This window comes from Apium graveolens, chromosome 10 (assembly GCF_009905375.1).
Source record: "Apium graveolens cultivar Ventura chromosome 10, ASM990537v1, whole genome shotgun sequence".
Lineage (NCBI taxonomy): Eukaryota > Viridiplantae > Streptophyta > Magnoliopsida > Apiales > Apiaceae > Apium > Apium graveolens.
In genome coordinates, this window is record NC_133656.1 from 107,530,694 (window position 1) to 107,546,601 (window position 15,908).

Below are 15,908 nucleotides of genomic sequence, written 5' to 3' on the forward strand. Positions count from 1 at the left end.
AAAGTAGGGATTAACAAACATAATAACTACACACCTGACAAATATGCTCCTAGAAAAATCTGTCAAGTGTGGTAGTGTAAATCATTTGTCTGTTAATTGCAAATCTGCCATGCCTACTCCCATGTCTGTTCAGCCTTAATTCTCTAACATGAATGCCATGCCTCCCATGCCTGTTAATGCTATGGCTACACAGAACATGAATGCACAGTTTGCTAACATGCCATTTGCACCTAATCCATATTATGCTGCATATAATATGCCTCAAATGCCATTTAGCAAGCCTTACTGGAATAACATGTTTGTACCAAGCATGCCATTTCCTGTTAGCCATAACATGCATGATAATTCTGTTGCATCTAGTGGTTTCAAAGGCCCAACCCAAATGACTAAGGAAGAATCTGAAATTCCTAAGTCAAATGAGTTAAGACCTAAGAAATAGAAGAAGAAAGCTAACAAGGCAGGACCCAAGAAAACTTGGGTACCAAAATCAACTTGATTTGATTTTGATGTGTGCAGGGAAACAGAAGGAATCTTTATTACTTGGATAGTGGTTGTTCAAGACACATGACTGGTGATTCTACCCTGCTCACAGAGTTTGAAGAGAGAGCTGGCCCAAGTATCACTTTTAGAGATGACAGCAAAGGTTATACTGTGGGGTATGGCTTGATTTCAAAGGACAATGTCATCATTGAAGAGGTTGCCTTAGTGGATGGTCTCAAACACAATCTGTTGAGTATCATCCAGCTTTGTGATAAAGGCAACTCAGTAACCTTCAACAAAGAAACCTGTGTTGTGATTAATAATCAAAACAACAAAGTGGTTATCACTGGTGTGAGAAGAGGAAATGTGTATCTAGCTGACTTCAACTCAACTAAAGCAGAATCTGTAACTTGTCTTCTTAGTAAAGCAAGTCAAGATGAAAGTTGGCTATGGCACAAGAAGCTATCCCATTTGAACTTCAAGACCATGAATGAGCTGGTAAAGAAAGAGCTAGTTAGAGGCATTCCTATGGTGGAGTTTACAAAGGATGGACTGTGTGATGCCTGCCAAAAAGGGAAGCAGATTAAAGCATCATTCAGGAAGAAACTTGATTCAGCAATTGAAGAGCCTCTACAACTGCTTCACATGGATTTGTTTGGACCAGTCAATATATTGTCAATCTTAAAGAAAAGATTTTTCCTAGTAATTGTAGATGATTTCTCAAAGTTCTCTTGGACCTAATTCCTAAAGTCCAAGGATGAAGCTAGTGAAATCATCATCAATCACATAAGGCAAGTTAACAATCATCCTGATTTCAAAGTTAGAAGAATCAGGAGTGATAATAGAACTGAGTTCAAGAACTATGTCATGAGAGCATTTTGTGAGGAAAATGGAATCTTGCATGAGTTCTCAGCAGCAAGGACTCCACAACAGAATGGAGTAGTGGAAAGAAAGAATAGATCTCTTATTGAAGCTGCAAGGACAATGCTTGAAGAATCAAAACTACCAACATACTTCTGGGCTGAAGCTATAAACACTGCATGCTACACTCAGAATATCTCTCTGATTAATCAAGCAAGATGCATGACACCTTATCAATTGTTCAAGAACAAGAAGCCAACTCTGAACTTTCTTCATGTCTTTGGCTGTAAATGCTATATTCTGAGAAATCAAACTGATCAAAATGGGAAGTTTGATGCTAAAGCAGATGAAGGAATTTTTGTTGGATATGCTGTTGGTAAAACATATAGAGTCTACAATCTAAGAACCAATATTGTTGTTGAATCTATACATGTTATGTTTGATGATAAAAAGATTGAAGAACTAAAAGATGGAGATTACCATGAGAGCCTCAAATTTGACAATGTTGAGATGGTCAGTGATGAAAGTGATGATGAGAGTGATCAAGAAACAGTGTCTAAGGATAATGCAGACAAATCTACTATAAATGAAGCATAAAACTCAACATCCGTCGAGTTACATAACGCTTCATCCGTCGGAAGGCAATCTGTATTATCCGTCGGAAGACAACCTGCCTCATCCGTTGGTACTCAAAATTCACCATCCGTCGAGTTATCAAAAGGAGCAGGAAGTCAAGGCAGATCACCCATAGAAAGCACCCCAATCTCAAATCAAAGATCCACAAACTCAGGGGGAGTTTCTAGCAATCAAAACTCAATCACACATCAAGACAACATTGAGGTCTCTTCATCTAGGGCTAATCTACCTCAACCAAGAAAATGGACAAAAGATCACCCCTTTGAACTGATTATTGGTGATGTTTCTTCCAGAGTTCAAACCAGGAGAGCAACTCAAGAAGAATGTCTATACAGCAGCTTCCTGTCTAAGGAAGAACCAAAGAAGGTAGAAGAAGCCCTGTTAGATCCTGATTGGATTTTAGCTATGCAGGAGGAGCTAAACCAATTTGAAAGGAATAAAGTATGGAAGCTGGTACCCAAGCCTACAGGAAAGAATCCAATAGATACCAAATGGGTATTCAGAAACAAGATGGATGAAAATGGCATAGTAGTAAGGAACAAAGCAAGCTTGGTTGCTAAAGGCTATTGTCAGCAAGAAGGAATAGATTTTGATGAAACATTTGCTCCTGTTGCAAGACTTGTAGCCATCAGAATCTTCTTAGCCTATGCAGCCCATGCCAATTTCAAGGTCTATCAAATGGATGTCAAAAGTGCCTTTCTGAATGGAGATTTGGAGGAAGAAGTGTATGTAAGTCAACCTCCTGGCTTTGAAGATCCAAATTTCCCAGAGTATGTCTATTATCTACTGAAAGCACTTTATGGACTGAAGCAAGCACCTAGAGCCTGGTATGACACTTTATCAAAGTTCCTTTTGGAAAATCACTTCACAAGAGGTACTGTAGATAAAACTTTATTTTTTCAGAAATGTGAATGGCTCTAGCATACTTGTTCAAATTTATGTAGATGATATTATTTTTGGCTCTACAGATGAGAAACTTTGTAAAAAGTTTTCCAAACTGATGCAAAGCAAGTATGAAATGAGTATGATGTGAGAACTAACTTACTTTCTTGGTTTACAAGTTAAGCAAGTTAGTGATGGAATATTCATTAGTCAAACTAAATATATTTTTGATCTTTTAAAGAAGTTTGATCTAATGGATTGCACATCTGCAAAAACTCCCATGGCCACTGCAATTAAGCTTGAACTAAACACTACTGAAAAGTCTGTGGAAATTTCAAGTTATAGAGGCATGGTTGGCTCACTTCTGTACTTAACAGCTAGTAGGCCAGATATAATGTTTGCTACATGTTTGTGTGCTAGATTTCAGGCTGATCCTAGAGAGTCTCATTTGATAGCTATTAAGAGAATCTTCAGATATCTCAAAGGAACACCAAACCTTGGCATTTGGTATCCTAGAGATTCTGGCTTTGATCTAACTGGTTATTCAAATGCAGATTATGCAGGTTGCAGAATTGATAGAAAAAGCACAACAGGAACCTGTCAATTTTTAGGAGACAAGCTTGTGTCCTGGTTCAGTAAAAAGCAAAATTCAGTTTCTACTTCTACAGCTGAAGCTGAATATATTGCTGCTGGCAGTTGCTGTGCACAGATTTTATGGATGAAAAATCAATTGCTAGACTATGGTTTGCAAGTTGAAAGGATTCCTATTTTCTGTGACAAGACAAGTGCAATTGCCATCACTGAAAATCCAGTGCAACAGTCAAGGACAAAGCATATAGACATCAAGTACCATTTCATAAGGGAACATGTAATGAATGGTACTATAGAGTTACATTTTGTTCCAAGTGAGAAGCAACTTGCAGATATTTTTACCAAGCCACTGGATGAATCCACCTTTTCTAGGTTGGTAAGTGAGTTAGGTATGCTTAATTACTCTTGAATTTATCTGAATTATTTTGCAAGTTGAAAAGTAGCCAGAAATTTAACTGATTTTTAGTCTTGGATGAAAATTTTGGCTAAGTCAAAATTTGCATCTCGACGGATGACCATTATCCATCGAGTTGAGTCATCCGTCGATATACAAATTGTAAATAAAAATCAATTACTATTCTGGAGTATTTTAAAGCTCGACGAATATCAACTTATCCTCATCCGTCGAAGTGTCTAAATCTTAACCGTTAATTCCCTGAACATTATCCATCGAGTATACTTACAGTTTGTAAGCATTACACGACGGATAATGGGTGGAATTTTTACAGTTTATTTTAAAATGGCTATTTTAGACAATTTCTATTGGGTAATTTACTTCTCTTTATTATTTTTATCAGTTAATTTTGAGTAAAGTATAAAAGCTTATTTCATTCTAATCATTTTCTTTTATCATTCTCAAATTCAACTGTGTTACTTCATTCTCTCTCAAGCAAAAATCCTCTTTCTCTTCAAGCTTTTCTTCTCTAACAATGGCACCCATAGTTAAGATCATGTCACAGACTGGGTTCATCTATGAGAAGAACAACTTCACTGCCTTGGTCAATAAGGGGATTCAGCAATCTGAAGACTATCATAAGATGATGGACTTTGTGAACAACTGCAAGTTAAGTTTTGCCATGCTGGAATCACCCATAATTTATTGTGAAGTTGTTGAGAAGATGTGGACAACATCAATCTATAACTCTACTGACAAAACCATCACTCTAACCATCAAAGGTAATGATTTCTGTATCAATAGTGATGTCATAAAAGCATGTTTCAAGATTCTAGATGATAATGTAACTGCACCACACACTGACACTGATATTGTCAATATGCTCAATTCCATTCATTATGCACTTCCTACTGCAAAACTAAGTGAAATTAGAAGACTAGGTCTTAGGAAGGAATGGAGTTACTTGTGTGATGTAGTAACTAAAGTCTTTTCTGGAAAAATCAGTAATTTTGATTCTGTGAACATTTCCATGCTTAACATGCTATACATGCTAGTTACAGACAAATATTACAATTTCAGTGACCTTGTTGTGTATGAGTTAGGTTTTAAACTAGGTGACTTAGCCAAAAGAGGAAAGAATATTTACTATGCTAGATTTTTTATGCTTTTGGCTAACCATCTTTGTCAAGAGATTGAACTTGAGAACCCAAACAACAAATTAGCTTGTTGGGTTCAAGAGAGAAGAATCATTGCAGACTTGAACAGAGCCAACCATCACAAGGATGTGCCAATGTTCTATTTTCCTGTAATGCTGACACCTCAGGTAAGTGAGGTAAGTTCATCCAGACCCTCAACTATTCCAATCTATTCTATTTCTTTGACTTCAGGCATAGCTATGGCAACTGTGACAATGACCAAACAGTTGCCTACCAAAGCTGCCAAAACAACTGCAATTTCTAAATCCAAATAAAAGAAAACCCCCTCTGGTATCTCTCAAAAGGTACCAGTTCAAAAATCTACCAAAACCAAAGAGGGGAGTGTGAAGGAGGGTAAGATAGGTGAGGGAAGGGGTGAACATCAAAGAAACCCCAAGGATAAGGTTGGAGAGTTGAGTGAATCCCAGCCTAGCCACACTGCAGTTTCCCAACAAACTGTAGTGCTTAAAAAGGACAAAAGCTCACTTCTAGCTGCATCCTCCTAAAAGGATGTGGCTATTGAACAAAGCTCTCATCCAAGAGCACAGGCCAAGAGGGTTAGGGACACAAGCTCACACCAAACTTACACTAGAAAGAAGAAATCCAAAACAACTGGGGATGCACAGGGCACACACTTAGTGCAAACTGGTGCTAAAGACACAGTCCCTGCACCTTCTCAAATTCAGATTGATGTGGCTCCAATAAATGTGGAGTCACAGCCAAAATCTCTCATAATAGAAGCCACAGAAACACAATACTCACCAACTAACTCACTGGAAGTGGACATGATAAACACTTCAATTCCTGATTCCCCTTCTTTAACTCTGTTGGGGAAGCCAAAATCTAGTGCAAGTGAGCATCATCTTTTAGATGATTTGTTGGCTCACTTGCCAATTCTTTCTGATTCTATTGTGACATCTGTGCCTCAAATAACTTCAATCAACACAGAGTCAACAATAGTTTCTCTTCCCATCTCATTCATTTCTACTCTCTCGATGGATATTGCTCCTCCGTCGAGTAGTGATTGTATCCCGACGGATAAGCTTAACAGCAGTTATCCGTCGGATAGCTTTACCACTCACCCGACGGATATCACTTATCCGTCGAGTGTCTCTGCACAACTTCAAACTTCAATAATTTCAAGTGCAGAAGATTTGGTGGTAATACAATCACTCTTAGGACTGAGAGAGGAGAGTGCATTGAGTGAGAGGCTGGGTTGCTCCCAGGAAAAAGGAGAGGAAAAGAGTGAATCTCAGCAATCCATTTATTCAGGATTGGCAAAAGTGAGTGAGAGGAGTCCCACCTTAGTAGGTGAAGGTGAGGGTGTGAGGGTGGGGAGCCAAGGTGAGACCCTAATGCAACAAAAGAGAGAATATGAGAGAAAGGCAGGTACTGGAGAAATAAGGATGGAACCAGCCATTGCTAGTGAGTCAATGATTGTGGATGATGCTGAAAAGGAAAGACAATTTCAGTAACATTACAAAGCTGTAATTGATAACATTTCCTTGGATGCTGACACTTTTAATCACCCTGTTTTAGCTTATCAACTGTTGGCTGCTCAGGGCAATGTGGAGGCAGAGCAGACTTTGAATTTAGTGCACACCACAGAATATCTTCAAAGAGATAAAGTTGCTGTGAACAGAATGCCTTCTCAAGCTGGAGAGCCATCTGAAGAATTTGGAGTAAATTCTGATGATGACTCTGGTTCTTTGGATGGAAGCATAAACTTAGGGGGAGCTGAAGGCCCAAGTTCTGCTTTCAATTTACCTAAATGGGCATGGGCAAAGGAATTTTCACCAGGGCAATTTGAGGTGTCTTTGGTAAAACAAGTAATAGCTATTCAGCAGGCCCTTCAGGAAGCTTCAAATGCTGGTACCAAGGCTGTTCTTCAAGCTCACCTAGACTCTTTACATTTAATGAAGATCCAACACTCAAGACAGAATCTCAGTGTGGATGAATTGAAAAAGGATATAGCTGACTTAAAGACATATAACTCTGAGAAGCTGGATTCAATAATGCCATATGGTACCATGCATGATCTATTACTAAGATTAAGGAGAGAATCAGATTCTGACAAGAAGATAGCCAAGCTGGAGAACAGAGTTCAGGTTATTGAGAATTCAGTGGCTCTACTTCTTCAAAATCAACAGACTCAGACAAATCTTCTTATGCAACTGGCTAAAGCACAAGGCCTAACTCCTCCACTTGATGATAACAAAAAGGGGGAGAGAGAATCAAGTAAGGGGGAGAAAGGACCAACTGAGGGGGAGAAACTTCTAGTTCAAATTAGCAAAGTAATTGTACCTTCAATTACTATCTCCAAGCCACCAGTTGCAGATGGTATAGATCTTATAAATGCAGCAGCAGCAAATTTGAAAGATGATGATAAAGGAGAGTTGACTCTGATCAACTGGAAAAAGATTGATGAGGAAATACAGAAAAAGTTTCAATTAGTCAAGGAACCAGATCAGTCAGCCATCCATCACTCTCATGTCAAGCCAATCAATGTGAATGAGATGAGCATGAACTATCTGGAGAAAGGACAATCTTCCTGCATCAAGACTACAAAGGCTGAGATAATTCTTAAACAAAGGGAAAACTATCCAAAGTTATCTTTGAAGAACCCTATGGATTCTATGTATGAGACACCCAAGCCTGATGAAAAGAAGCTTCTGTCAAGATCTATTCTCCTCTACAAAGATCCAGCTGATTCAGCCTCAAGAAAGAGAATTGCAAAGATATTCAGAAATGGGAAGGAAATTTGTGTGGTAGCTGGACATCCACAATTTGCTCATGCAAAGGAAGAAGAAAAAGCCAGATTGAAGCAGGAAAAGAGGCAAGCTGCTCTAGATGCAAAGAAGTCTAAACAAAAGAAAGAACAGTTTGCTATCTTGGCCAAGCTACAGGCTGTGAATTCTTCTCAACAAATTCCCTCTCAACCATCTCAAGCTACTGAATCAGAGAAGAAGATTGAAGAATAGAATAAATCCCCAAGAAAGAAAGAACTGGCTAAAAGAACAAAAAGAAAGTTGGATGTTGTTGACAAGGAATTGGAAGATCAATTTCCAAAGGAATCCACTCAAGCTGAAACTCAAGCATCAAAGCCCTCTGTGGTGTTTGAAGACATAAGGGTGGTGGACCCCTACAGGAACATACATGGAGAGCCTATTGTGCTAAAGGATGAGCCAATAGAGTGGGATAAATTACCAATTCCTGACTTCAACTTGCCAATTCTTACTAAGCCAAGAAGGACAAAATCAAGGGCAGTCAAGAAAGTGAAGCTGTCACCTCTCAAATCCAAGTCAGTAGTCAAAGCTCAACCCAAGGTCAACAGGGGAGACTACTTGTACTTGTGTGACATCAAAGAATTCTCAGATCTAAACCTTTATCTGGAGGAGCTGGATGAGGTAAGGGCAATTGATGCATACAGAAACCTACCTGAAAGGTTGGTGTTCAAGTACAAAGGGGGAAGGGAGATTCAGTGGCCTCTTCACAGGATACTTCAAGAAACCCAAGCCGTGTTGATCAAAGTCTATCCATCCTTCAAGAAAAACTTTGGGTTCAATGTAACTGCAAGAAGATTAGTATTGAAGAAGATTGAAGAGCTAAGGAGTGTTAGAGCCAAAGATGCACTACCCAAAACTCTTATCATCCCATACACAGGGAGAAGAGTGCATCTAAGGCCCTACTGGCTGATGGAATTCATGGATGACAAGGGTGTGAGAAGATTCTTCATATTAGAAGACCAATTGAGTATCTCTAGCAATGAGACTCTCTTGGAAATGCAAGAAATGTTAGATCTCTCAGAATCTGATGAATTAGAATTCCACAGACAGCTCCAGAATCAAATTAAAGAAAACAACAGAAAGCTTGGAAGAAGATCCAGACCTTCAAGAATCTAGAAAAATCTGCTCAGACTAGAGGAGCATCTTGAACTGACTGTGAGCCAAACCTTGTACATTTTTGTTTAAATTGAAGCACTTTCAGTTCTATCTACTTATCTTTAAAAATATATGTTTAGGATGTTTTGTTATCATTAAGTATCTCTTAATTTATGGCTACAATTCCAGTAGACATAAATTGGGGGAGATTGTTGTGAATATGTTGAGTACTTGATGATTACCTAAACAAAACATCTAAGTAGATTTTACTTAGTGAAATAATGTAGCACTCGACGGATAAGAATTATAGTCTCGACGGATAACTCATTATAGTCCCGACGGATGATTAACTTATTATCCATCGAGAGTGTAGCTTATGTAATAATAAGTTTGTAGCACAGTGTTGTATGCACCATTGTATAGAATCTGAAGTAGCATATAAGTCATGTTGACTTTAACTAGATATGCAGAATAGGTTGATTAACTGTACATAAGCAATGTCTTGTAATTCTGTATAAGTGAAATGAAGTCAAGTGCCAAAATAGCTACCAACGGATGATTAACAAAGCTTCGACGGATGACCAAAATAGCTACCAACGGATGCTTAACAAAGCTTCGACGGATGATCAAATGACTATCAACGGATATTTAACATAGCAGTCGACGGATGATCAATTAAGTCATCGACGGATGATCTGAAAGTCGACAGATGATCATATCAAGATTTAAACATCAGTTGAACAGTGAAAGCTGACACACAGCCGTTGAGTTGAATACAAGTACACTGTGGAAGCCCATTAACTGGGTAATAGAGGACGAAAAGCAGCAAAGATCAAGACTGTTAGATTTTATATTTGTTCAGTTCTTTTGACTTTGTAATCTTGGTAATATATAAACCAAGAGAGTAGCAAATAGAAAAATAATTGAGATAGCTAAGAAACAACAACAGAGAAATCTTTGTAAGCACTATCTTTAGCATTTCCTGTGTTCTTAGCAGTTCTATTTTGTAAGCAGCTGTGAGCATTTCTGCACACAGAGTCCTCTCGATATATTAAATATATCTCTGGTGGAATTGTTTAAATCCACCAGAAAGTTTTTAAAGACTCTTGTTTTTAATTACTTATGTTTTGATTCATTCAAGTTTACATTCCGCATTGTGCTAATCAAAACAAATATATCCATAATCGAGTTGAACATTTTTATTTCAAGAAAAAGGTTCAAGAATTCCATTCAACCCCCCTTCTATAATTCTTGCTATATTGTTAAGGGAATAACAGAATGGTTTCAGGTTCTTTCTCAAAATCTGTTTAGTTTTTGTTCTCATGCATCATACTTTATGATCAGTGTTTACAGATTATCTTATCTCCATATAATCTGTGCTTAAATTGTAAGATATTAAATACTGATTGTTATCTGATGTGATTCTATATACTCTGATAGTGTTTTGAATATTCTGTGACTATTCACTCTAATGAGGATTATTTGTTAGATGCTGACTTAGTAGTCTTTAACAAACTACATATCCCATATTTGAATTAGTTGTTTATGTGGAAATCCATAACACAAGCAAACTCTGATTTTGATCTTAGTCAAATTTACTTTGTGTATCTTATTACTAAGTCACAAACTAGATTTTTGCTTCTTATCTATCAAATTCTAATGTCAGTAAATCTTAAGGATGAACTACATGCTTGATAAGCCTCACTTATCTGAAGAAAATAAAAGAAAAGAAAAATTTTAAAATCAGGTACTCCTTTGAGATCTAGAGTAAATATGTGACAGGGAAGACCCAAGTGCATTGCTGGTATTAAGTTATATGCATTAGAAAAGCAAATAAATTTTTCTTGGTGACTTTTCACATTCTCTGATTACTGGAGAAATACTCTGATAATAGCATAAATTTTGATAGCAGTTGTGACTCATTTACACTGAGAAGCCACTATAAAAAGAATGTCAAAAGATGCATAAAATGAGCACAAACAGTTGAGGTGGACTCTTGCATAAACTTATCCTATAGTAGACTTCAAAATTAAAGACAGATTTTAAGCACTTTTCTTAGTTATGCCTTATTTCGAAGATATACTGAAGTTTATCAGACTTTAATCATTTTCTGATGATTTTTAATGCACACACTATCATTCCATATGAATGATGAAAATTACTGTGGTGATTAAGTTGTTTTTGACAAACAGTTAAGTATTATTTGTATAAATTCTAAGGACAAGTTCTGATGAAAGTTCTGATGATTAAACTCTGAAGAAACTAGTCAGTATTTGTGTAAAGAATCACAGAAACAGAAATTCACTTTTTAAGTACAGAAGCCATGTTCTGATGACCGTTAAATTCTGATAATAGTCAAGTTCTGATGCAAATCCTGATGGAAACTCTGATGCTTACGTGGCATTATTTAATTACTTGGATTATTTTTAGTATTTACTGTAACAGTTATATTTTGTCAGAAAATAATTAGGTGAGATAAAAATAGTGATAATCATTTGGTTAATGGGTTGCGTGTTTGGTTTGGTAATAGCATGTGAGCAATAATTACTGCACGTTTACCGTGCCCACTCATTACTTTTTTGACTGTTTCCATGTTGTCAGGTGTAAAAAGTCTGTCCTGCTTCAAAAAATTAGCCGTTGTCACGTGGGGTGTATAAATAAGAGAGTTAAAAGATTTTATAATCTTTTACCTACTATTTTTACTTTCTAATCTCTCTTATTCTCTTTCTCACTCTCTAATATTCTCTGAAGCTTTTTCTTACAGGCATTTTATCAAACACCTTTTGTACACACAACTTTCACTTAATTTTTCAAAAATGGCACCCAAGGACATTATCCTTAATGGAGCCAAGTTCGTCCCCAACAACTACATGGTTATTCTTAGCAATGATAATGCTCCATCAGATCTTCATTTTGTTCAAGACTTTATGGCTCGAAGTGAGATTGGGTATGCTCTGACCCAACTACAATTACTCTCAGGAACACAAATACTGGAGTTTTGGAGGACTGGTGTTTATGATAATAGAGGTGAGGCTGGGTCCCCAAGTATCATTTTCACAACAGGGGAAGAAGAGCATCTGGTAACATTGTCAACAGTTCGACAGGCTTTGCAATTACTAGAGAATTGCACTTTCAATGCTCGGATAGAGGAGCCACTTCTACAGGGTATGATGGCCAATCTTGGCTATGAAAAAGGTTTTTCCAAGCCGGGACAACTGAAGAGGCCATACATTAGAAGAGAGTGAATTTTCTTCTTTGACTGCATCATCAGAGCTTTTGCCAATAAATGCTCCAACTTTGATGTCATTCCCATTCTCAGTCGGCAAATAGGGTATGCACTTCTAAATCAAACTCACTTTGATTATGCTACTGCTATTCTTGGTTTTATTGGGGATAGAATGAATGAGGACCCAAATATTGTGTACTTTGCTAGATTTTGTCAATTAATTTACAGTTTTTGTTGTCCTGATAAGCCTCAAAACTATAGTGAGACGATTCAACCCTTTAAGCTTGTTAAAAGGGCCTTCACAGACTTATTATCTACTGATAATAAGAAGACTATACTAAGACCCCTCCAAATTTCTCAATCAGTCAAACAGTTCTTAGTAAATTCTGATCCTCTCACATACAGTACCATATATCCTGATGTAGCACCCTCTCAACCTCCATCAACACCTACAACCAATACACAACCAGCTCAATCCTCTCAACCTCAACCACAGCCTACCATCAGAACTTATTTCCAGCCTGCACAATCTTCTCAACCACAACATCTGCTACAACATCTAGACCCAAACCTTCAAGAGCAAAATATGTTCCTAAATCTCCATCAAGGAGAAGAAGGATGATACTAAGGGATGAGTCTGATGAAGAATAGGAGCAAGTCCAGGTTCATGCATCAGAACCTGCGACAGTAGAAGCTGAAAAAGAAATTTTTCAGAAGGAGGTAGCAGCTGAGAAGGTAACTCCTCAGAAGGAAACTCCTCAAAAGGAAACTGAAGCTGAGGGTTCTGATATTTTAAGGAGGAAAAGAACTTCAAGTTCTGATGCTGCTCAAGCAACTCCTTCACCATTCAGGAGATCAAATAAAATGAGAGCAGGAAGGCATATGGAACAACATCAATCTGAGGATACTAATGAAGCTGAGGAAGGGGATCAGGAATCTCTGATCTCATCAGGACCAATAGTGATTGAAGCTTTGCCACCTCCACCTCAAGCTAAAGACACTGTTCCAGACACAGTGATCACACCTCCTGTCTCTCCTATCAAAGAAAATGTTCCAGTTGCAGATTCAGGATTAAGTCCTGAAATTGATATTCATAGGCTGCACATTCCATCTGTCCTGTTTCTAGAAGCACCACAAGGACAAGTGATAACTCCACCTGTTTCTCCACTATATGCTGAAGTTCCAAACACACCAATTCTAGATATGGAAACAGAGGAAGTTGTACCAGAATCTCCAACAGCCACACACACACTTATGTTGTCAGAAGATGATGAGTTTCTTGCAAGTTCTGGAGAGTCGGCTCCAGTTAACACTCCAGCTCAAGTTCTTGGAAAGGAGGCACTGATTATAAAGTTTGTTGAACAAGATGCTCCTATTTCATGGGAAGAAACTCACAGAGGAGTTGAATGGACCAAGAAGTGGAATGAATCTGATTTCATTCATAGCTCCAAAGTGCTATCAGATCATATTGCTAAAGCTGATGAGTTGATGACAAATTCCAACTTTAAAGCTCAACTTAAAGTCACAACTCTCAATACTAAAAGCCTTCAAGGTCAACACTCCATTACTCATGCCAAGGTTGATAACCTACATGAAAATGCTGATAAGCTGGACCTGATGATCAAGCTGGACAAGAATAGGTTTATCAGACCTATTCATGAGAAAGTAGAGGCTATTGAGAAGGTTCAAGAAAAGCAACAGGCCCAACTGACTGAGGTCCTGCGGAATCAAGCCTCTCAACAAACTCAACTGAATAAAATCCAATCTTCAGTAGAACTTCTTCTATCTTTACTCCTACCAGATGATGCCAAAAAAGGGGGAGAAGGTGGTGAAGTCCAAATGCTCAACTAGTCAAGTACTGAAGAAGAAGGATGATATAGAAGATGACCAGGGAAACCCTAGCAAGGGCAAGGGGCAAGGTCAAGGGAAAAATAATAAAGTTTCTTCAAGTAAACTAATTTTTGACTCTATCAAATCTTCTACACAGAAGAAGACAAGTTCTGAAGCTGTAAATTCTCAAGCTCTGATAGCAAGTTCTGATGATCAAAGTCTGATATCAAGTTCTGATATTCTCATTCAAGGAGGAAGTCAAGACTCTCAGAAGTTTTTGCAAACTCTGAAGCTCAAGGGAAGGGAGACTATAGTCTATTATAAAGATCCCAAGATTCAGACACTTGATGAAGAAATTGCTAGAAGACTATTTCTCAAGCATAATCCTGGAATGGATTTAGAGACTTTAAAGGAGGAAGAAGCTAGATTTACAGCTGAGAAGACAAATCTTAAGTCTAAAGCTTCCAATGCTAAGTAACCTCCAAGGCCTAAGGCAAAAGGCATTTTGATCAAGGAAAGATCTGAGGCTTCAAAGCCCAAGACAAGATCACAAGGTGAGATTGATCCCAAAGAAAAAGGGAAAGGAAAAATTGATGAACCAACAAAGACACATGAGATGAAGATTCCTCAAATCCTGATGAAACCAGTGTGCAAAATGGTTCAAGTTTTTTATGATACAGCTGTTGAAGATGAAACTATTGAAACTCTGAAAAGAAGGAAGATAACTGAAGAATCTAAGACAACCTCTGACAGAGCTCAAGTTGTTCAGAGTAAAGAACAACAAGCTACAGAAGAAACAGCAAATTCTGATCAAGTCATCAAGACATCAACCTCTGACAAAGCTCAAGTTGATTTGAACAAATTGACAGTTACTGATAAGAGAAAACTCCTATGGAAGAATGTTAATCCATCAGATCCTAAGAAAAGTCAATTGTTATCTGATTTCATGATTGTTGGATTCAAAGCCAGAGAAGCAAGAGACAGAGCAGGATTAGGTTCTGAAGAAGCCAAAATCAAGACATGAGTTGAAGTACTTACTAGAGATCCATTCTTATTGACTGACAAACCTCTTGAAGAAGTTACACAGAAACACCTTGATAAGGTTATATCTATTCAAGTGGTACTGGATGCTCATGATAAAAGTAATGTCAAAGAAAAGCTGATTCTATTTCTTGAAGATGGAAGAACATATAGAATGTCAGAATCAGATGTGCTGAACAAATCTCTGAAAGAACTTTAATTCTTTCATTATCTTTTGGAGATAAAGCCTGAGATTACTAGGAGATGGTCAAATTTCATCATGAAGACCATAAGGGATAAAGTAAGAATCTCTGGATCAAGGGTTACAGAATTCATTCCAAATATAGTTGAAGATGATGGAAGTGAAATTCCAATGAAGAAGGATTCTGGTAAACTTGAAGTTATTCTGAAAGAGAAATGTATGTGCTATAATGAAGACTCATTTCATCCAAGAGTAATCAGACTTGGTGATGGTTTGGAAAGAAATCATATCTCAGCACTTAGGACTTCAATCTACCAGATTGGTAGTCAAGATGAAGAAATGAAGCAAGTCAAAGCTACAATAGCTCAAGTCCTGAGGAATGCAGAAGAGAAGCTGATATCAAACTTTGTCAAGAATCACTTTGGATTCAGATTGACTTAGTATATTTGGTAAAAGCTACAAGGACTGTAAGTAGTAGTTAGTTGTCTAAATAAACTCTCATTGCATTTGTACTTAAATGTTTTTGACATCATCAAATCTATTAACTTGTATATTTTTCATAATTTACAAGTTGGGGGAGATTGTTAGATATATTTGAGATGTCATGTCTAATATGTTGTGTTTAGTTTCAGAACTTAATATCAGGACTTACTGGAAATCAGAACTTACTGAAGTCAGAATTTATATCAGAACTTAAGGCCGTCAGGAT